Below are 21378 nucleotides of genomic sequence, written 5' to 3' on the forward strand. Positions count from 1 at the left end.
TTAGAAACCCAGTCTGAGAACTTCCTCAGGCTTTTTCTCACCTCCTGTGTCTCTAGGAAAGTCCCCAACTCTTCCAAACATAAGAAGGTAGCAAATAATATTCCTAAATAAAATCCGGCCACAGCTGTTAACTTCCCCATTTTTTTATTTGACATTGGTCAAATGTAGATCTCCACTTGCCCTTTATTTCATGGCAATTTGCCTGTCAAGTTAAGCACCTCAATGTTTTCCTTTCCACCACACATGCTGACTTACACACATGCTGAATCCCAGGCTCAGTGCAATCAGCTATCCATCTTTTCCATCTGGGAGCTGCTCAGATGGTAAAAATGTCTCTACTCTTTTTCTCTTACGTTTTCCGAAATGAGTAGCTCTCTTTGAGGTCCCAGCTCTGACAATCCTGAGTGTGCATTACAGAGAGTGGGATACCCATTTCTTTTTTTGTTATTCTGTTTTTTTGAGACGGAGTCTCACACTGTGGCCCGGGATGCTATGCAGTGGCATGATCTCGGCTTGCTGCAGCCTTTGCTTCCCAGGTTCAAGCGATTCTCCTGTCTCAGCCTCCCAGGTAGCTGGGATTACAGGCGTGCGCCACCATACCCGGCTAATTTTTTGTATTTTTAGTAGAGACGTGGTTTCACTATTTTGGTCAGGCTGGTCTGAAACTCCTGACCTCGTGATCTGCCCGCCTCAGCCTCCCAAAGTGTTGGGATTACAGGCGTGAGCCACTGTGTTCGGCTGTTACCCATTTCTTAAAGAAATCTGGGATTATCTCCCACGAAGCTTATTTCTGCCTGGACTAACCTCACCATCTGAGCCTCCCTACTCCCCGCCCAAACACATACCAGTCAACCTCACGCTGAACCTGAACAATAAGTGATCAGGTCTGCATTTTAGCAAAATGATGCCACCGAGGGCATCCATGACTCAATGCTTTTGAAGACATGCTGAAATCATTTGTCTCTCTTGTTTGACAGTCTCCAAGCTATAGGTGATTCCAATTTTCTTTTGTGTGTTTTGTTGTTGTTGTTGTTGTTGTTGTTTGTTTGTTTTTTGATGGAGTTTCACTCTTCTTGCCCAGGCTGGAGTGCAATGGTGCAATCCTGGCTCACTGCAACTTCCACCTCCTGGGTTCAAGTGATTCTCCTGCTTCAGCCTCCCAAATAGCTAGGATTACAGGTGTGTGCCACCATGCCTGGCTAATTTTTTGTATTTTTAGTAGAGATGGGGTTTCACCATCTCTACTAAAGACCTTTGGCCAGGCTGGTCTTGAACTCCTGACCTCAGGTGATCTGCCTGCCTCGGCCTCCCAAAGTGCTGGGATTACAGCCATGAGCCACTGTGCCCAGCCCCAATTTTCAACTTGTGGCAGAAACCGTAAGCCAAGGAAGCAAATAAGTATTTCCATAAACTGTAGAAAAGAAACACTCTGCAGCTATGTAACTGAAAAACTCAGCTTGGGACGTCCATTAACCTTTGACTTTCTTTCTTAGAAAAAGTTTCTAAGTTGGCTACTGAAGACTGGGATAATTTTTAGGAGTACCACTATTAGGATCCAATTTCTTCAACATATCGGACTGGACTGGCTTTCAGATTCCTCCCCAGTATGTTATAGAGGCACATATGAGTTGATTGCTAAGGATCGGATTCAGGTTATTTGTCCTACTACTTGGGTTTCCTATCATCATCAAGATGGTTCAAACCATTATCCAGATGGTCCAAAAGAGAGACCAAAGCTATCAGTTCTGTTACTTCACTGTGGAAACCTGTGTTTTAGCTGAAGACAGCAAAATGTTCCAACACTGTCCAAATTAATATGGGCATTCTCTCTTTAGCACAGGGAATATATTTCTGGAAATAGAAGTGTTAACTGTATAGTCTCTTTTGAAGTGCTGCACCAGTGTTGTAAGGTGGCAGGGTTTCCTTGAAATCCTCTGAAGGTATAAAATGTCTTTGCTTATCATTTCCTTTTTTTTTTTTTTTTTGAGACAGAGTCTCACTCTGTCGCCCAGGCTGGAGTGAAGTGGTGTGATCTCGGCTCACTGCAACCTCCACCTCCCGGGTTCAAGCGATTCTTCTGCCTCAGCCTCCTGAGTAGCTGGGACTACAGGCATGCGCCACCACGCTCAGCTAATTTATGTATTTTTTTTTTTTTTTTCTGAGACGGAGTCTTGCTCTGTCGCCCAGGCTGGAGTGCAGTGGCGCGATCTCGGCTCACTGCAAGCTCCGCCTCCCGGGTTCACGCCATTCTCCTGCCTCAGCCTCCCGAGTAGCTGGGACTACAGGCGCCTGCCAACACGCCCGGCTAATTTTTTGTATTTTTAGTAGAGACGGGGTTTCACCGTGTTAGCCAGGATGGTCTCGATCTCCTGACCTCGTGATCCGCCCGCCTCGGCCTCCCAAAGTGCTGGGATTACAGGCTTGAGCCACCGTGCCCGGCTGTATTTTTAGTAGAGATGGGGTTTCACTATGTTGGCCAGGCTGGTCTCAAACTCCTGATCTTGTAATCTACCCACCTCGGCCTCCCAAAGTGCTGGGATTACAGGCGTGAGCCACCATGCCTGGCCAGGATACCTTTTACAACATCAAAAGACACTCCATGTCTTTTGATCCCTAATTGCCTGTTGCCTAATTGCCTGTTGCCTAATTGCCTGATCCCTAATTGCCTGTTGATCTTTACCCTCTGTTTCCTCACCCATTTCCTCAAAGGTGCCTCCAGATCCTACAAAACTCCCACTTTTACATTCAACATGATAGTCTTTCTCTTTCACCCATTTTGTTGGGCATTATGGGTCAAGACTGTCTCCCAGGGCACAAACTAAATGACAGAAAAATTGGTTAGAGAGGAGTAAATAACACACCACAGAACTCAATCACTTGAAGCAGCAGCTTCACAACTCCCATCCTGGTCCAAGCTACCATCATCTCTCGCCTGGATTATTGCAATAGCCTTCTATCTGGTCTCCCTGCATCTGCCCTTGCCTCTACTAGTTATTCTTCACAAGCGGCCACAGTGATCCTTTAAAAACGTGAGTCAGGCCGTGTCGCTACTTGGTTTATGATCCTCCAGCAGCTTCATTTTCACTACAGGTAAAACCTAAACTTTGCTTCACTTTCGTCAGGTCTTTGCCCAAATGTCACCTTAACGAGGACTTCTCCAACCACCCCACATAAAATAGCAACTTCTCCACCCCCATGTCTGCACCACACTCCTAATTCCCCTATCCTGCCCTTTACCCTTCATAGCACCTATCACCGTTTCATATAATCCATATTTATTTACACAATGTATATCAGATTGCATTTTCCAAGATGGCCACAACAAGATTTCCCTTTCTGCACACTTTCTTACAATGTGACATTTCCACTATTCCCGTTGAGAGATGGGGATCTATGCTCCCCATCCTGTAACTGTAATGGAAGTAATACTATATGACCTCTGAGACTAGGTCACGATCTCTGTCTGGTCCTTTTGGGGCACTCAATCTTGGAATTCAGCCACTATGATATGAGGAAGCCCAGGCTACATGGAGAAGCCACTTGTAAATGGTCTACCAACAACCCCAGCTGCGGTCCAAGCCAACAGTCAACCTCAACTTCTAGACATGTAAGGGAAGCTTTTGAGATTACTTCAGCCCTAGCCACTGCATACGAGACTCCAAGTGAGAACAGTTTAGCTGAGCCTAATTACCTCCCAGAATGATGAGAGGTAATGAAATTGTTGTTTTAAGCCACTAAATTCGGGGTCATTTGTTATTTAACAATAGATAACAGAACAATTTGTTTATGTGTATATTTTATGTCTCTTTCCCTCTAGAGTGTAAATTCCACAAACTCAGGGATTTGTCGTTGTTGCTGCTGCTGTATTCCCGGCACCTAAAACAGTGCCTAGTACATGTACTCAATAATTTTTTTTTTTTTTGAGACAGGATCATGCTCTGTCCCTCCCAGGCTAGAGTGCAGTAGTGTCATCATAGCTCACTGCAGTCTCAAACTCCTGGCCTCAAGTGATCCTCCCAAGTCTTCCAAGTATCTAGGAATACCACAACCAGCTAATGAAAAAAAATTTTTTGGGCCGGGCACGGTGGCTCACGCCTGTAATCCCAGCGCTTTGGGAGGCGGAGGCGGGCAGATCACGAGGTCAGGAGTTCGAGACCAGCCTGCTTGGTGAAACTCCGTCTCTACTAAAAATACAAAAAATTAGCCGGCATCGTGGCGCACGCCTGTAGTCCCAGCTACTCAGGAGGCTGAGGCAGGAGAATTGCTTGAACCCAGCAGGCAGAGGTTGCAGTGAGCCGAGATCGCACCACTTCACTCCAGCCTAGGTGACAGAGCGAGACTCTGTTAAAAAAAAAATTTTTTTTTTTTGTAGAGATGGGATGTTGCTAAGTTGCCCAGGCTGGCCTCAGACTGCTGTGATCCTCCTCCCTTGGCCTTCCGAAGTGTTGGGATTATAGGTGTTAGCCACCATGCCCAGCCCCCAATAAATATTTATTGAATGAATGAATGGATGCATGATCCATTTTCAATAAAGCATGCTAATGGTTATTGGTCAACGGTATATGGCATAGTCTGCGCTAGATCTCATTGACTGGGAGAATAAATTGACAGAGCATGGGAAAATATGTTGGAATTGTTCAAAGGTTAATAACATGTAATATACATAATGTAAATACAACATATATAATGAATTATAGTAATTACACGACAGCATAAAATAGGATTTGAGTTTCATGTAATCTTTTGGTGATTGATCCCATAATCCTAATATGGGCTTCTCCAGATCAGGTCTGGAAAGTCTTCAGAAGTATTTTCAGAAGGATTAGTGATTCTTCTCATTCAAATAATGAAGTCCTTCCTAAGCATCCTACACTAGTGGAAATCACTCACATGGTTTTGGTATGAAATGGAATGAAACTGGGTGGTGGCAGTGTGTGTGTGTGTGTGTGTGCACATGTGCACACTTACATGGGCAGGTGCATACAATTTGGAATGCCTACTTCCACTGCCTGTTTTCAGTCTGGTGGTTTGAATGGAGTGTGTATATAAAGAGCATGAATAAACATAGTTCTGGATTTTCCCTTTCTGCACCAAGTACCTTGATTTCACATTTATTTTGAAGCAAATATTTGTGTATTGCTTAAATAGCAAACATTTTCAAATATTCAAGGAAAATATTACATTTTTATAATCTCAGAAGGCAATAAAGGACAAAATTTCTTAGCTACCTGAAAAGAGGTAGTTTTTGTTTGGGGAAGAATAAACAGGTGGATGGTCGTTTGAGTGGACTAACCAATTTCTTTGAGCCAACCCATCTCAGCCTTGATTGGAGCAAAAAGCATAAGGATGTGGAGTGTGTGTGGTTTCTTAGAACTGGGGATCTCTGCTGAATCTACTCACAATGGGAGCAAAGCAGTTTCCATCACAATAATCGCTTTAACAATCGTGTGCCATTTCTTTCCAGGATCCAGAAGGGCTTGAGGATCAAAATGGCTTTTAAAAGTTCTTCACTTAAACAAGGCCACAGCCACAAGGCTACTTGGCCGAGTGTCTCTTGAGAAAGAGTGAGTGCCATTTTGTTCTTTGTTCTAATGACAGCTGTTGGTGCCACTGGGCCTCACCACCTGGCCTATGTCATGAAGTCTCCCTCTTGACTGGGTCTAAGCCTTGAGTGGAAAGTGGGGGAACCTCCCAACACTTCCTTGGAAACTCTAGGCAAGTAAATTGGGGAATATTTTCTTTGGGAGTCTCATTTTTCTCACCAAAATTTAGATATAGATTCTGAAGCTAATTATTATTTTTTCATTATAAAAAATGTTTTCCTTTATTTATTTATTTGCAGGCCCAACCAAACTTGACTAGAAAAGAAGCCCGGGCAGGGGTTTGGATGAGCCCATGACGTGCAGCGCGCTCCGACCAATTGGGAGGCCGTGAAAAAGGGGAGGGCGGAAGTGACGAGACGTATCCCTCCGCGGGGCGAGAGGGTCGGTGGGGGGAGTCGGCGTCTCTCTCCCCCGCGCCAGCTCCCGTACACGGAGCCGCATTCCTTGGCCCCCCCCCCCCCCCCCCCCCCCGGCCCCCCCCCCCCCCCCCCCTCGGGAAAAAAATCCACCCCAAATCACTCGAACCCGAGGGAGGCTTCCTTTCACCCTTGGGGAGACGAGCTTTCAACGGTTACCTCTTCTTCGTCTCCCCCCAAGCCCCCGTCCCCTCCCCTGCTCCCACCCCCTTCTGGCGCTGGGTGTAAGGTCCCTTTAAGGCGACGGCGCCTTCCTCGGGTCAGACTACCGGCGGCGACGACCACGGGAGGTGAGTGAGCGAGCGAGCCTTCTCCCTCCCCACCCCCTGCTCCCGGGGGTTCCGTTATCTTTTCGCTCGGCGAGGCGTTCAGAGGCGAAACAATGAGAGGGGGATGGGGCCGGTACGCGCGGGGGTGGGGGCGGGGGGCCGGCGATGCGCGCCCCCGCCCACCGCGAGTGGCGGCGCGGCCCGCGGCAGGGGCGGCCGCGGAGTGCGCGGCCCGGACCCAAGGGCCGGCGGCGGAGCCCTGCTTGCCGGTGACCCCGGCCCGCCGGGCCCCCTCCCTCACGGCCTCACACACCCGATCCAGCCGAGGCTCTCGAGGAGGGGCGGCCGGGGGGCGGGGGCCTGGGGGAAGGAGGGGGCGGGTGCGAATGGCGGGCAGAGGCCGTGCGGCGGTGGGGGTGGGCGGCGGCGGCGGAGCGGCGCTTGGGGGTGGGGGTGCGCGGCCCTCCCCGGCCTGTCCCCGCTCCCAGAAGGAGTGGGGCGCTCGTTTTGAGCGGGTGGAGGAAAATGAGTGATTGCTGAGCCGATCCCTTGTGTTATGTAATCTCTGCTTGGTCTAATAGTACATCCTAAGCCTTAGTGCACTGCAGCTAGTTTACGAAGTCTCCTCCCTCGGTCCCCGAATTTCTTTTGGGATGGCGCCGTGATTTATAAAATGGAATGGGGCGGGAATCTTTATTTTCTGGTGATTATGTCCTGCCGCGGTGGGCGCCATGTTTATCCCGGGGACTATTTTCTTTAGATTCTTGGCACCTTTTGCAAAGGAGCACTGTCGTTGATCTACTTGCTTTCCGTCTTTCTGCGTGTTGTTCTTTCCTTCCTCTCCAGATGTGGGATTCTCTCAAACTGCTAGTAGCACTTGTCTTAGACATTCTTAGTTCAGAAAAAGGTAGTGCTGATGAGTCCTCAAGAGTCATTTAGTGGCCAGTGTCATTTTCGAAATGGAAAGTAAGATGCAGTTGGACTATCTCAGAACAGCCGCTGTCTTGATGCAGGCGGTGTAACCTGTCCCTCCAAGCCCGTAGACACCTCTCACCGCAGCTCAAAACTCCACAGAAATTGGGTTTTACCTTTTTTTTCTTTTTTTGAGACGAAATTTCACTGTTGTCGCCCAGGCTGGTGTGCAATGGCACGATCTCTGCTCACTGCAACCTCTGCCTGCCGGGTTCCAGCGATTCTCCTGCCTCAGCCTTCTTAGCAGCTGGGATTACGGGCATGTGCCACCACGCTCGGCTAATTTTTGTATTTTTAGTAGGGACGAGGTTTCACCATGTTAGCCAGGCTGGTCTTGAACGCCTGACCTCAGGTGATCCGTCCGCCTTGGCCTCCCAAAGTGCTGGGATTACAGGCGTGAGCCACCGCGCCCGGCCCGGGTTTTACTTCTGTAGGCATTTACCCAACTAGAGGAAAGGGAAACGGAGGGGGCAGGGAGGGCTGCTCCTTGGCAAACTATTAATTTTGAGACACCATTGCTCAGGGTCTGAGAGCTTGAACTCTGAATTCGAACAGTTAGCACAATCGTTCTCAACTTCAGGGTGCATAAAAAGTAACTTGAAGGTTGTTAAACGTACAATTTGGGGGGGCTTATCCCCCAAACTTATTTGAATGGAGCAGAGGAGGGTTGTCATCTTTACATTTTCAAATGAGCAGTCCTGCGGCTGAGACTGATTAATGTAATCACTACATTGAGAATTACTGGTCTAACATAAAAGTGTTCAAGATGTTGAAACAAGTGACACCTTGTGCCCTTGATTTCCTTCCCTTTTCCAGAGCTGTGTTGGTGGTGTATCTCAAACTAAAGAAGGTAACAGAATGGACTCTTGGGACGAACGTAATTTAGTTAAGAGTTTTCACTCCCATCTTGAACTAGTGGTATAATGTAGGAAAGCAGTTCTCAAAGTGTGGACAGAGGACCCATGGGGATCTCCTCTTACCCTTTCAGGGGAGCCTCAAGGTCATAACTATTTTCAAAATAATAGTAAGATGCTATTTATTGTTTTCACTGATACACTGATGGTTCGAAAGCAAGGCTGGGTAAAACTACTGGCAGTACTTAGCACAAAGCAAGTCAGTGGCACCAAACTACTTACTTGAGAATGCCCTTGAAGCAGTAAAATTTATTATTCTATTTTTATTTTTTTGAGACGGAGTTTCGCTCTGTCGCCCAGGGTGGAGTGCAGTGACACTATCTCGGCTCACTGCAATCTCTTCCTCCCGGGTTGTATTTTTAGTAGAGACGGTGTTTCTCCATGTTGGCCAGGCTGGTCTCGAACTCCTGACCTCAGGCGATCCACCTGCCTTGGCCTCCCAAAGTGCTGGGATTACAGGTATGAGCCACCGTGCCCGGCCTATTATTATTAAGTCTTAGCTTTTGACTACATGTCTTTTTAATTTTTAAGGATTTGTGATGAAATAAACATGGATAAAGCATTTATGCTGCCTATGGAGGTGTGATTGTTGTTGTGAGGGAAAAGCATTTGTGAGATTGGGTTATGAGTGGCTTCTTTCATGGAGTAGCATTTTTACTTGAAAGAACGACTGACAGACTATGGTTTTTCACACTTAGTATTTGGCAGATATTTCTTGAAAATGAAGTGAGCTTGTCACTTTTAGGAAAACAATTGACAGTATTTATTACCAGTGATAAAATTTCGGTGAAAATTAGAATTTTTAAAAAGTTGACAGCTGGAGTTTGACAGCTTCCTAGTACTTAAAAGACTTTCCTTATGATATCAGTGGTTAAGGACTGCAATATTTAAAAATGTTGTATAATGAAATATGTTATTTGGCAGATGGGCATAACTCAGTAAATCTATATTTTGCAAATGACCAATGCATGATGTTGCAAAATCAAGCAAAGGTAAAAGATCCTTTGAAAATACCAGATATAGCAATGGATTTTAACAGTAAAAAAGTGGATTGATGTGGTTTGAGAGTCCAAAATGTTACTATCCTTTAAGAAACTACTATTTGGCCTAGTGTGGTGGCTCACTCCTGTAATCCCAGCACTTTGGGAGGCCAAGGTGGAGGAATCGTGTGAGCCCAGTAGTTGGAGTTGAGCCTGGTCAACATAGCGAGACCCTGTCTCTATTTATTTAAAAAAAAAAAAAAAAAAAAAAAAACTACCATTTATTGAGTTTTAGTATTTACCAAACACAGTTATCTGAAAAGGTTATTAAAATGCTTCTCCCTTTTCCGACTAGATTTTCATTATATACTTAACCAAAACGACGTATAGCAACAGACTGAATGCAGAAGTAACTGTGAGAATCCAACCATCTTTTATCAAGTTAGACATAAAAGAGATTTGCAAAATGCAAAACAGCGTTACTTTTCTCACTTTTTGGAGGGAAAGTATTTTTTGTTGAAATGTTATTTATGTTAACTTGTAATGGGCTTGTCTTAAAATACGTTGATAAATACTAAATTTTAAAATTTTGAATGTGGTAAATGTGGAAAGATAAAATTCACATAAAAGATCTTTGGCGTCTTCAATAATTTTGAGAGTCAGAAAAATGAGAATCATTCGGTCAGTCCTATGTTTCTGCTCTTTAGATCGTTCAAATCTAACTCCCTTGGGGAACTTTGGGAGAATTTATAAATAGTTGAAGTTGTTGGAAGAGGCAGTGACCTGGGGAAGAATTCTAAAGCAAAAAAAGCTTGCTTTGAATCTTAACTGGGATATTTACTAACTGTAACCTTGAGGAAGTTACTTAGTCTCTCTAAACCACTGTATTGATCTTATCTGTAAAATACAAACTTTAGAGCTGGTTGATTACAAATCCTAGAGCTGGTTAATGCCTTTGTCATAATATCAATATGGTAACATTTTGATATATTCTTTGGTATTCTTGTTTGTGGTATTAAGCCATATCCACAAAAACTTGTCTTTTTTTTTTTTTTTTTTGAGATGGAGTCTCGCTCTATTGCCCAGGCTGGAGCGTAATGGCGCAATCTCGGCCCACTGCACCCTCCGCCTCCCGTGTTCAAGCGATTCTCCTCCTTCAGCTTCCTCAGTAGCTGGGATTACAGGCATGCGCCACCACACCTGGGTAATTTTGTATTTTTCTAGAGATGGGGTTTCACCATGTTGGTCAGGCTGGTCTCAAACTCCTGACCTCTTGATCCACCCGCCTTGGTCTCCCAAAGTGCTGGGATTACAGGCGTGAGCCACTGCGCCCAACTGGAAAACATGTTTTTATATGTAACCAAGGGGAGGAGAGCAGAAGAGAGACACTAACCTATTGCTAGATTTTAGCAGAGTTAAAAGAACTTGAAAGCATAGAAATGGAATTTAGGCAACACACAACTGTCATCGAAAAAAAGCTTTCCATCATAGTAGATATTTTTCTTGGGAAAGGGACTCCTGAATATTGAACCCCTTTAAAAAAGAGAGCTTGTTGCTTACTTTACTTGTTTTAGTAAAGAGCACAGAACTAAATATTTGGGTGTTTCTTGATACAGGATTGGCTACCAGACAAGAGGAAAGTATTTTGAGTTTGGAAATTTTAGGTTGTTAAGACTACGTAAAACCCTTATGATTCTTATATATGAGGTACTACAACAGTTAGATGTTGTGAAGGACAGAATAGGCTGTGCAAAAGACTGGATGAATAAAAGCTTATTACATGTTTAACTATAGTTTTATACACAGATTAAGTATTCAGGCCTATAGGTTTTCTAGTATTAGTCTTTTCTAGAGCCAAAAATTGAGGTAACTTAAAAACATAATTACCAGTTATGTTGAGGATTATCATTGTTTATTTTTCACCCTGGAACAAGAAAGTGGTATTCTTAAAATGTTTGTTTTCTATACAGTATTTTTCCTGTTCCAAATGTTCTTTTTATGTTGGTTTTTGGGCAGGTATGTACTGGCAGTAAATTGAAAACGTTAGATACCAAATTCTTCATTTCTGAATTCTTCATTCTTCATTTCTGGACTTTACAGCTATGAAAGAACAAGACAAAGGAATTCAGAGCTTCAAGAACCAAGTATGTCAGGATAGTTGTAGAAAACAGATCTTTTTCTCATTTTCTTTGAGATGAAGATAGGCAACATTTGCTGCCCATTAAATACCTTAAAAGTAGGCAGGTGTATCTGCAGGATTCTTTTTGCTGCTTGTAAATAGTACATTGTTTTAAAAGGTCTGTTTTTATCTTGGCTTTACAATTATATAGACTTTTATTGACTAGCTGATCATATAGGGCCTTAGTATAAAGTAGACTACCATATTCGCCAGCATTTAAGAAATAATCCCCTTCCCCCCAGGAGGGTATTTATCTGGTACTCCCATATTATGGATTGAAGGATGAGACAAGAGGCTGAGTATTGCTGATAGTTCTGTGTGAGCCTGCAGTGTTAAGTAAAACCTATTGAGTGCACAAAAAAATCATGTTACAATTACTACAAAATAGAGAAACCACCTACGTTACCAAGATGTCAAATAATGGATTAATGGAAGAGAGTAATGTACCTCCTTGGTAGCCTACATAATCCACCTTAATTTGTTATTTCTTACTTAACTATTTTGCTATGTCTTAAGAAATGTATATTAAGTGAAAATGGATGCATATAAATAAAAAAAGAGAAATGTATATATACAAGCTACATGAAAATTGGTCCTGGGAATAAATCAAGAAATTCAGCCAACAAGGCTACCAGTTATTTAGTAAATACCAAAGAGATATGGCAGAATGTAGCAGTACAGAATATCACAGCTAAGATATGAGTAGGTAGTTCCACTCCCTCCTACCCCACCTCAGTTTTTATTAAGAAAATTTCACGCATGTGGAAAGGGGGAAGGAGGCTGGGCGCAGTGGCTCGCACCTGTAACCAAAGCACTTTGGGAGGCCAAGGTGGGCGGATCACGAGGTCAGGAGTTCAAGACCGGCCTGACCAACATGGTGAAACCCGTCTCTACTAAAAATACAAAAATTGGCCAGGCATTGTGGCGCATGCCTGTAATCCCAGCTACGCAGGAGGCTGAGGCAGGAAAATCGCTTGAACCTGGTAGGCGGAGGTTGCAGTGAGCCAAGATCACTCTAGCCTGGGCAACTGAGCGAGACTTTGTCACAAAGAAAAAAGAAAAGGGTGAAAGAATTCAACAAGGAACACTTAAACTGTCCACCACCTAGACAGAATGATTTTTTTTTTTAAGACAGAGTCTGGCTCTGTTGCCTAGAGTGCAGCGGCGCAATGTTGGCTCACTGCAACCTCTGCCTCCCGGATTCAAGCGATTATCCTGCCTCAGCCTCCCGAGTAGCTGGGACTACAGGCACCAGCCACCACTCACGGCTAATTTTTGTATTTTTAGTAGAGACGGGGTTTCACTGCGTTGGCCAGGCTTGTCTCGAACTCCTGTCCTTGTGATCCGCCCACCTTGGCCTCCCAAAGTACTGGGATTACAGGCGTGAGCCACTGCGCCTGGTGACAGGATGATTTTTAATGTTTTGTATTTATTTATTTATTTATTTATTTATTTTTTATTTTATTTTTTTTTTTGAGACGGAGTCTCGCTCTGTCACCCAGGCTGGAGTGGAGTGCAGTGGCGCGATCTCGGCTCACTGCAGGCTCCGCCCCCCAGGGTTCACGCCATTCTCCTGCCTCAGCCTCTCCGAGTAGCTGGGACTACAGGCGCCCGCCACTGCGCCCGGCTAATTTTTTGTATTTTTAGTAGAGACAGGGTTTCACCATGGTCTCGATCTCCTGACCTCGTGATCCGCCCGCCTCGGCCTCCCAAAGTGCTGGGATTACAAGCGTGAGTCACCGCGCCCGGCCAGTGTTTTGTATTTAATGTTTAATGTTTTGTATTTCTAACCATGCCAAATATTTTTTGAAAGTTGGCATACTAGTATCTATAAGAAAATATCAAAATAGCCCGCCTGTAGTGACAACTACTTGGGAGGCTGAGGCAGGAGGATCACCTGAGCCCAGGAGGTTGAGGCTGCAATAAGCCATGATTGTGCCACTGCACTCCTGCCTGGGGGATAGAGTGACACCCTGTCTCCAAAAAAAAAAAGCCAAATATCTATGTATTTGTTTAACCCCTTGAAAGTCACTCTCAAGATATTTCTATTAAATATTTTGTACATTTCCTAGGAATAAATATATTCTCCTACATGAATATAATATGATTATCCTTTCTTTTTAAAAATTTTTTAGAGGGATCAGTTCTGTTTCCCAGATTGGTCTTGAACTCCTGACCTTAAGCAATTCTACCACCTTGGCCTGCCACCACGCCCGGCCAACATTGACTTTTTTTTTTTTTTTTTTTTTTTTTTTTAGACGGAGTTTCACTCCTGTTGCCCAGGCTGGAGTGCAATTGCACCATCTCGGCTCACTGCAACCTCCACCTCCTGGGTTCAAGCGATTCTCCTGTCTCAGCCTCCCGAGTAGCTGGGATTACAGGTGCCCACCACCACGCCCGGCTAATTTTTGTATTTTTAGTAGAGACTGGGTTTCATCATATTGATCAGTCTGGTCTCGAACTCCTGATCTCAGGTGATCCGCCTGCCTTGGCCTCCCGAAGTGCTGGGATTACAGGCATAAGCCACTGCATCCAGCCGAACATTGACATTTTTAAAGAGACTATATTAGTTTTATAGAATGTTCCATATTCTGCTTTGATTATTTCCTTCTAGAATGTCCCACCTTCTGGGTTTATCTCATTATTTCTTCGTGGTGATATTTAATTTGTTCTTTTATTGCTGTATTTCTTGTAAACGCAAAATTACATTTAAATAATGGATTTGGGCCGGGCGCGGTGCCTCACACCTGTAATCCCAGCACTTTGGGAGATTGAGGTGGGTGGATCACCTGAGGTCAGGAGTTCAAGACCAGCCTGACCAACATGGTGAAACCCCATCTCTACTAAAAGTACAGAATTAGCCAGGCATGGTAACGCATGCCTGTAATTACAGCTCCGTGAGAGGCTGAAGCAAGAGAATCGCTTGAACCCAGGAGGTGAAGGTTGCAGTGAGCTGAGATCGCGCCATTGGGCTCCAGCCTGGGCAATGAGTGAAACTCCATCTCAAAAAATTAAAAAAAAATAAAGTTAAATTAAAATAAATAAATAATTGATTTGATTCAGGTTAAATATTATTGTCGGTAATACTTCATACGTTGTTTTTGGCTTTTCTTGTTTATTTGTTTGCAAAAAAAAAAAACGCCATAGACAAAACAGCTGATAACTAATGTGAATTATTAGTCAATAGTTTATTGGTTAATGTTTTTCTTTTTTTTTCCCCTTTGAGACAGAGTCTCCTGCCTCAGCCTCCCGAGTAGCTGCAATTATAGGCGTGTACCACCACACCTGGCTAATTTTTGTATTTTCTTTTTAGTAGAGACGGGGTTTCACCACGTCTCTGGTCACGGCCAGGCTGGTTTCGAACTCCTGACCTCAAATGATCCACCAACCTCGGCCTCCCAAAGTGCTGGGATTACAGGCGTGAGCCACTGCACCAGGCCTGGCTAATGTTTTTCTATTTAAACATATTACAATCATAACCTTTGGCTTTTGAGATACAGAGCTACTGTAACTTTTAAGTTCAACCATAAATAAGATTTTTGAGGAAGAACATAGAAATAGGTTTCCATTTTGTCACTTTGAGGCACTGCTCTCTGCAAAAATGATTTGGAAGTTGAAGAAGCAAGAAGAGTTTATATGTAGCAAAAGTAACCTGTAGAGGAATTGTAAAGGGGCCACAACTAGAAAAAATTTAGAACTGGGGAGGCTGGGCACAACTGCTCATGCCTGTAAAACCCAGCACTTTGGGAGACCAAGGCAAGCAGATCACTTGAGTCCAGAAGTTCAAGACCAGCCTGGGCAATATGGCAAAACTCTATAGAAAATACAAAAATTAACCAGGCATGGTAGCACATGCCTGTAGTCTCAGCTACTTGGGAGGCTGAGACAGGAGGATTGCTTGAGCCCAGGAGGTGGAGGCTGCAGTGAGTTGAGATTGCGCCACTGCACTACAGCCCAGGCGACAAAGACCCTGTGACCTAAAAGTTGTCAGGTGAATATGAAGATAAAATCAAGTTCCTGGCTGGGTGCTGTGGCTCATACTTGTAATCCCAGCACTTTGGGGACGCCAAGGCGGGTGGATCACCTGAGGTCAGGAGTTCGAGACCAGCCTGGCCAATATGGTGAAAACCCGTCTTTACTAAAAATACAAAAACTAGCCGGCCGTGGTGGCGGGCACCTGTAGTCCCAGCTACTTGGGAGACTGAAACAGGAGAATCACTTGTACCCGGTAGGCGGAGGTTGCAGTGAGCCGAGATCGTGCCTCTGCACTCCAGCCTGGGCGACAGAGCAAGACTCTGTCTCAAAAAAAAAAAAAATCAAGTTTCACAGGTAGGTGATTATAGGATGAAACAGACTAGGTATATATGAGTTTTATAAAAAAAAATTTTAACATATAAGATACAACCATTTGAATAATTCATAAGAACCTTGTTCTGCTCTGTTGCAGTTTTTGAGACGGAGTCTCGCACTGTCGCCCAGGCTGGAGTGCAGTGGCCCAGTCTGCAAGCTCCATGTCCCAGGTTCACGCCATTCTCCTGCCTCAGCCTCCCAAGTAGCTAGGATTACAGGTGCCCACCACCACGCCTGGCTAATTTTTTTGTATTTTTAATAGAGACGGGGTTTCACCATATTGGCCAGGATGGTCTTGATCTGACCTCGTGATCTGCCCGCCTCGGCCTCCCAAAGTGCTGGGATTACAGGCATGAGCCACTGTGCCTGGCCTGAGAGGACAAATATTTTTAAGAAGAAATGATAGTTCTTTTTGTATAGAATGTGGGATGATTTTTTAAAAATTGCCCTTGTTTTCAGAACATGTATTCAGTTTGATCAGTGATTTTCAGTCTTGGCACTATTGACATTTAGGGTTGGATAATCTCCAGGCTATCCTATGCATTGTAGGATGTTTTGTAGCACTCCTGGCCACTACCCACTAGATAGGTCAGTAACACCTCTCCTCACCCCCACCCTGATTGTGACTACCAAAAATGTCTCTAGACATTGCCAAATGCCCTCTGGGGGGCAAACTTGACCTCTGATAAAATTCACTGTCACTTATGAAGATTCCTTAATTATTTATGTCTTTTATGAACTAGGGTTCCCTTTATGTAAGCTAGGTATAGGTGTTGAATGAATCCTTCTACAGATGTAGTGTATAGCTTGGGCAGTGCCTGATATATGTTGGAGAACACTGGAATATGATGAAATATTTTAGCACTATTGGGAATTTAATTGAAGATTAGAAATGAGCTCTTCTTTTTTTTTTTTTTTTGAGACGGAGTCTCGCTCTGTCACCCAGGCTGGAGTACAGTGGCGCAATCTCGGCTCACTGCAAGCTCCGCCTCCCGGGTTCACGCCATTCTCCTGCCTCAGCCTCTCCAAGTAGCTGGGACTACAGGCGCCTGCCAACACGCCCGGCTAATTTTTTGTATTTTTAGTAGAGACGGGGTTTCACCGTGGTCTCGATCTCCTGACCTCGTGATCCGCCCGCCTCGGCCTCCCAAAGTGCTGGGATTACAAGCGTGAGCCACCGCGCCCGGTCCCGAAATGAGCTCTTCTTTTGAAAGTAGAGGTGTAGGCTTTCTGCTGTATCTAAATCTCTGTTTTCCACCTCTGCTACCACCCCCTCATGCATTTGCTTGAAAAAGATCCTTACTAGCTTAGGAATAGTTGAGAATTTTGTTTGAAATGTTTGACATGATCTGTCTATATCCTCTGTTCAAGAAAAGATAGTTTTGTTTGTTTGCATGTTTGTTTGTTTGTTTTTGAGAACAGGGTCTTGCTCTGTTGCCCAGGTTGGAGTACAGTGGCTCAATCACAACTCACTTCAGCCTCCACCTCCTGGACTTAAGAGATTCTCCCACCTCAGCCTGTTGAGTAGCTGGGACTACAGATGTGCATGCCACCAACAACCTGCTAATTTTTCTACTTTTTATAGAGATGAGATTTTACCAAGTTGCCTAGGCTGGTCTCGAACCTCTGGGCTCAAACAATTAGGGCTCAAGCAGTTCTCCCACCTCAGCCTCCTGAAGTGGTGCGATTACAGGCAAAGAAAAGATAGTCTGGAAAAGTTACTTGCTAAAAGGCTTGATTAAACTAAATGTGTCCTCTTTGTTAACCTTTGATTGTTTAATTATATTTTTCTTAAAATTTATCTTTTAAAAACAATTTTTTAAAAATTTTAATAGAGATGAGGTCTCTCTGTGTTGCACAAGCTGGTCTCGAACTTCTGAACTCAGGTGATCCTCTCGTCTCAGCCTCCCAAAGTGCTAGGATTACAGATGTGAGCCATCACACCCGGCCAAAATTTCTTAACTACATATAAATTCTCTTAATGATCTAGGTATTTTGTTAGGGGAATACATACAGTCAGGATAGGATATGAGGGGAAGTAATGAGTAGTTTAATAAATATATAAGACAAACATTTCAAGTAAAAATTTCGGGAGAAAGGTTTTTTTTTAGATTTCTAAGAAATACATTTGTGGATGTGGAATTTTTCTGTCAGATGACATAAGAGCAAAGTTGAAGATAGCTAATACTTGGGGATGCATATGGAGGTAATTTTTTATTTAAAATGAACAAGAAGGACCCTAGCCTTTTATTGTGGTCTTGGAAACTCGTTCCCCACCAGTATCATTCTTTGAAGAATTGGCTGGTTCTAGGTCTGGGGCAGGAAATGTATGAGATGAGCTGAAACATCTTGACTGTCAGCAAAGATTGTATCAAACGATACTAGGGTTGTGTCAGAAGGACTCAGCAGCCAGCTGAAGACATTCCCACTGGCCAAAATAGGACACATTGAGTATCTGTAAAGATAACTGCATGGATCAAAACACATCAAAAGTTGGGCACAGTGACTCAAACCTATAATCCCAGCACTTTGGGAATCCGGGGCAGGTGTGTTGCTTGAGTCCAGAGTTTGAGACCAGCCTGGGAAACATGGTAAGACCCCCTCTCTACAAAAAAAAAAAAAATACAAAAAATTAGCCAGACATGGTGGCTCTTGGTTATCCCAAGAGTTAGCTCTTTGTCCCAAGAGTTATTCAAGAGGTTGAGGTGGGAGGATTGCTTGAGCCTGGGAGGGAGGTTGCAGTGAGCTGAGATTGTGCCACTGTACTCCAGCCTGGATGAGACCACATCTCACAAAAAAAAAAAAAGAAGAGAAAAAAGAAATTGGGATGGTGACTAGATATTTGATATTAAGGGATTATCAATTTTTTAGACATGTAATGGTAATACAATTTTTTTGTTTTTAAGATGGAGTCTTGCTCTGTTGTCCAAGCTGGAGTGCAGTGGTGCAATCTCGGTTCACTGCAACCTCCGCCTCCTGGGTTCAGTCAATTCTCCTGTCTCAGCCTCCTGAGTAGCTGGAATTACATACCTGGCTAATTTTTGTATTTTTAGTAGAGACAGGGTTTCACCGTGTTGGCCAGGCTGGTCTCAAACTCCTCACCTCATGTGATCCACCCGCCTTAGCCTCCCAAAGTGCTAGAATTACAGGCTTGAGCCACCGCGCCCAGCCATACAATTTTTTTAAACTATCGTCTTTTAAAGTCCTTATCTTTTAGAGCTACATACCAAAATATTTATGAATATGATGTTTTAGAGATTTGTTTCAGTATAATAGAGGGAAGTGGGGGCATAAATGAAGGAATCCATTTTGAGTTGATAATTTTTGAAACTTGAGTGACGAATACATGTCTAACTTTTTTATTCAATTAAAATTTGTATCTCATTAAAATTAGCAGAAAAGGAACCACTACAATTTTGATTCAGAGACTCGTAGTATGAAAATTTGCCTCTTCACTTGGTTGCAGTATGATTCCCAAATTTACTGCCCATCCAAGTTTTCCTTTTGGTTTTTTTTTTTTTTTTTTTTTGAGACGGAGTCTTGTTCTATCGCCCAGGCTAGAGTGCAGTGGCACGATCTCAGCTCACTACAACCTCCGCCTCTCGGGTTCAAGCGATTCTCCTGCCTCAGCCTCCTGAGTAGCTGGGATTACAGGCGTGTGCCACCACACCTGACTAATTTTTGTATTTTTAGTAGAGATGGGGTTTCACTATGTTGGCCAGGCTAGTCTCAAACTCTCAACCTCAGGTGATTGATCCCCCCACCTCGGCCTCCCAAAGTGTTGGGATTACAGGCGTGAGCCACCGCACCCAGCCATTTTCCTCTTGATGTGACACTGTTTCACTATGGGCTGGCTTTTAATAGCTGAAATTCGCATTTCTATTTGGCAGTTTTGGAATAAAAAATGAGAAATTAAAATGTCCCTTAAGGATTACATTTCAACATAATTTTTTTAGTGTGATAAGTATCCAATCCTTCGTAGCAAGAAATTAGGGAAGAGGGAATAAAATTCATTGTTTCGTTGTTTTTTTTTTTTACCTTATGAGAAAGATTTGGTATGGAAGGAGGTTAAATGTGTGGAACGATAGTTTGGGAAGATCTGTTTTTTTGTGTGTGTTTTTTTTTTTTTTTTTTTTTGAGGAGGTCACATTTTCAGAATCTGGATATACATGTTAACACTGCATATTTAGTAATTCCTGTCTTTTTTGTTCAAAAACAGTTGAAAGGCTGTCCTTGCCATGATCGGGGCTAAAAAAAAAGTTGAAAGGAGACTGTATGCCATGGATCACTTGAAAGACCACAGAGAATGGTGGTGTTTCTTGAGAATCTTGGTAGAAATATTAAATACTGCATTTTATTATGTTAGTATAAGATTTCCTTTTGATAACTAGAAAACTACAAGAAGGATCTAAATTTGCATTTTCTATTTTTGGTTTGCTGAGTATTTACATTAGGTTGATATATCTCTGTTGTATCATGTTTTTGACCCTGAGTTATAGATGCTGAAAATGAATGGAATTGATCACATCCTGAGATAGCAGAGTGTAGGTCAGAATCAAGGACAGTTTCGAAAAATTTGGCTTCAGTGTCTTTCAGAGATGCTTTGTGTGTGTAAGTCTGTGAAATATGTTCAGTCAGCAGACCTAATATTTTCTGAGTTGACAAACCTTATTAGCTAACTCCATCTTCTATGTTGTTAAAAAAAAAAAAACATGAAAAATATTTCCCCATAAGTTGGGTTTTCTTTTTTTTCTTTCTTTTTTTTTTTTTTTTTTTTTGAGACAGAGTCTGGCTTCTGTTGCCCAGGCTGGAGTGCAGTGGCGTGATCTTGGCTCACTGCAACCTCTGCCTCCTGGGTTCAAGCAATTCTCCTGCCTCAGCTTCCTGAATAACTGGGATTACAGGCATGTGCCACCATGTCCGGCTAATTTTTGTGTTTTTAGTGGAGGTGGGGTTTAACCATGTTGGCCAGGCTGGTCTGGAACTCCTGTCCTCAAATGATCCACCCTTCTCGGCATCCCAAAGTGTTGAGATTACAGATGTGAGCTACTGTGTCCGGCCAAGTTGGATTTTCTTTTCATTTTGAGTCTTTTAATTTGCATTGGATATCTTGGCAGTACTCATACCTAAGGAGAAGAGATATTTTTCTCACTTGATTAAAAAGTAGTTAGGACATAAACATTTTTCTTTGCCATCTTTTCAGATCTGCCCTTTTCGGTTATTTCCATTTGTTTTTTATTTTATTTTGTAGGGATGGGGTATTGCTCTCCAGCTCTCCAGCTTAGGCTGGAGTGCAGTGGCACCACTGCAGTTACTGTAACCTCAAGCTCACTGTAACCTCGAACTCCTGGGCTCAAGCGATCCTCAATCCTCCTACCTCATCCTCCCTAGTAGCTGGGACCCCTGGTGTGTGCCGCACAGCTGGCTAATTTTTTTAAAAAATTTTGTAGAAATGGAGTCTTGCTATGCTACCCAAGCTGGAGTTCTTTCCATTTCTCTCAGAAAGTCAAATGGAAGAAATTTCAATATTATTAAAATTCATTGCTTTATAAAATAAAGAACTGAAACTCTTAAGGTATTATAAATACTTAAGATAAAAGAACACCCTTTCAGATATGCTATTAAAATAACCACAGGCATGACATTGAAAACCACAATTTGTATTCTGATAGCTCTTCATATTCCAAAGCAAAGT

At 43.4% G+C, this 21378-nt stretch overlaps 1 protein-coding gene across 3 annotated transcripts in view; it reads left to right on the forward strand.

Moving 5' to 3' along the window:
* The first annotated feature begins 5961 nt into the window (after positions 1–5961).
* Positions 5962–21378, forward strand: part of POGZ (pogo transposable element derived with ZNF domain) — a 58383-nt gene continuing 42966 nt past the window's right edge. For all 3 annotated transcript variants that reach the window (XM_032154640.1, XM_032154642.2, XM_032154646.2), the window contains exon 1: positions 5962–6309. The gene's annotated coding sequence lies outside the window, so the exon portion shown is untranslated. The remainder of the gene's footprint in view (positions 6310–21378) is intronic.

Source organism: Hylobates moloch, unplaced genomic scaffold (assembly GCF_009828535.3).
Source record: "Hylobates moloch isolate HMO894 unplaced genomic scaffold, HMol_V3 SCAFFOLD_5, whole genome shotgun sequence".
Classification (NCBI taxonomy): domain Eukaryota; kingdom Metazoa; phylum Chordata; class Mammalia; order Primates; family Hylobatidae; genus Hylobates; species Hylobates moloch.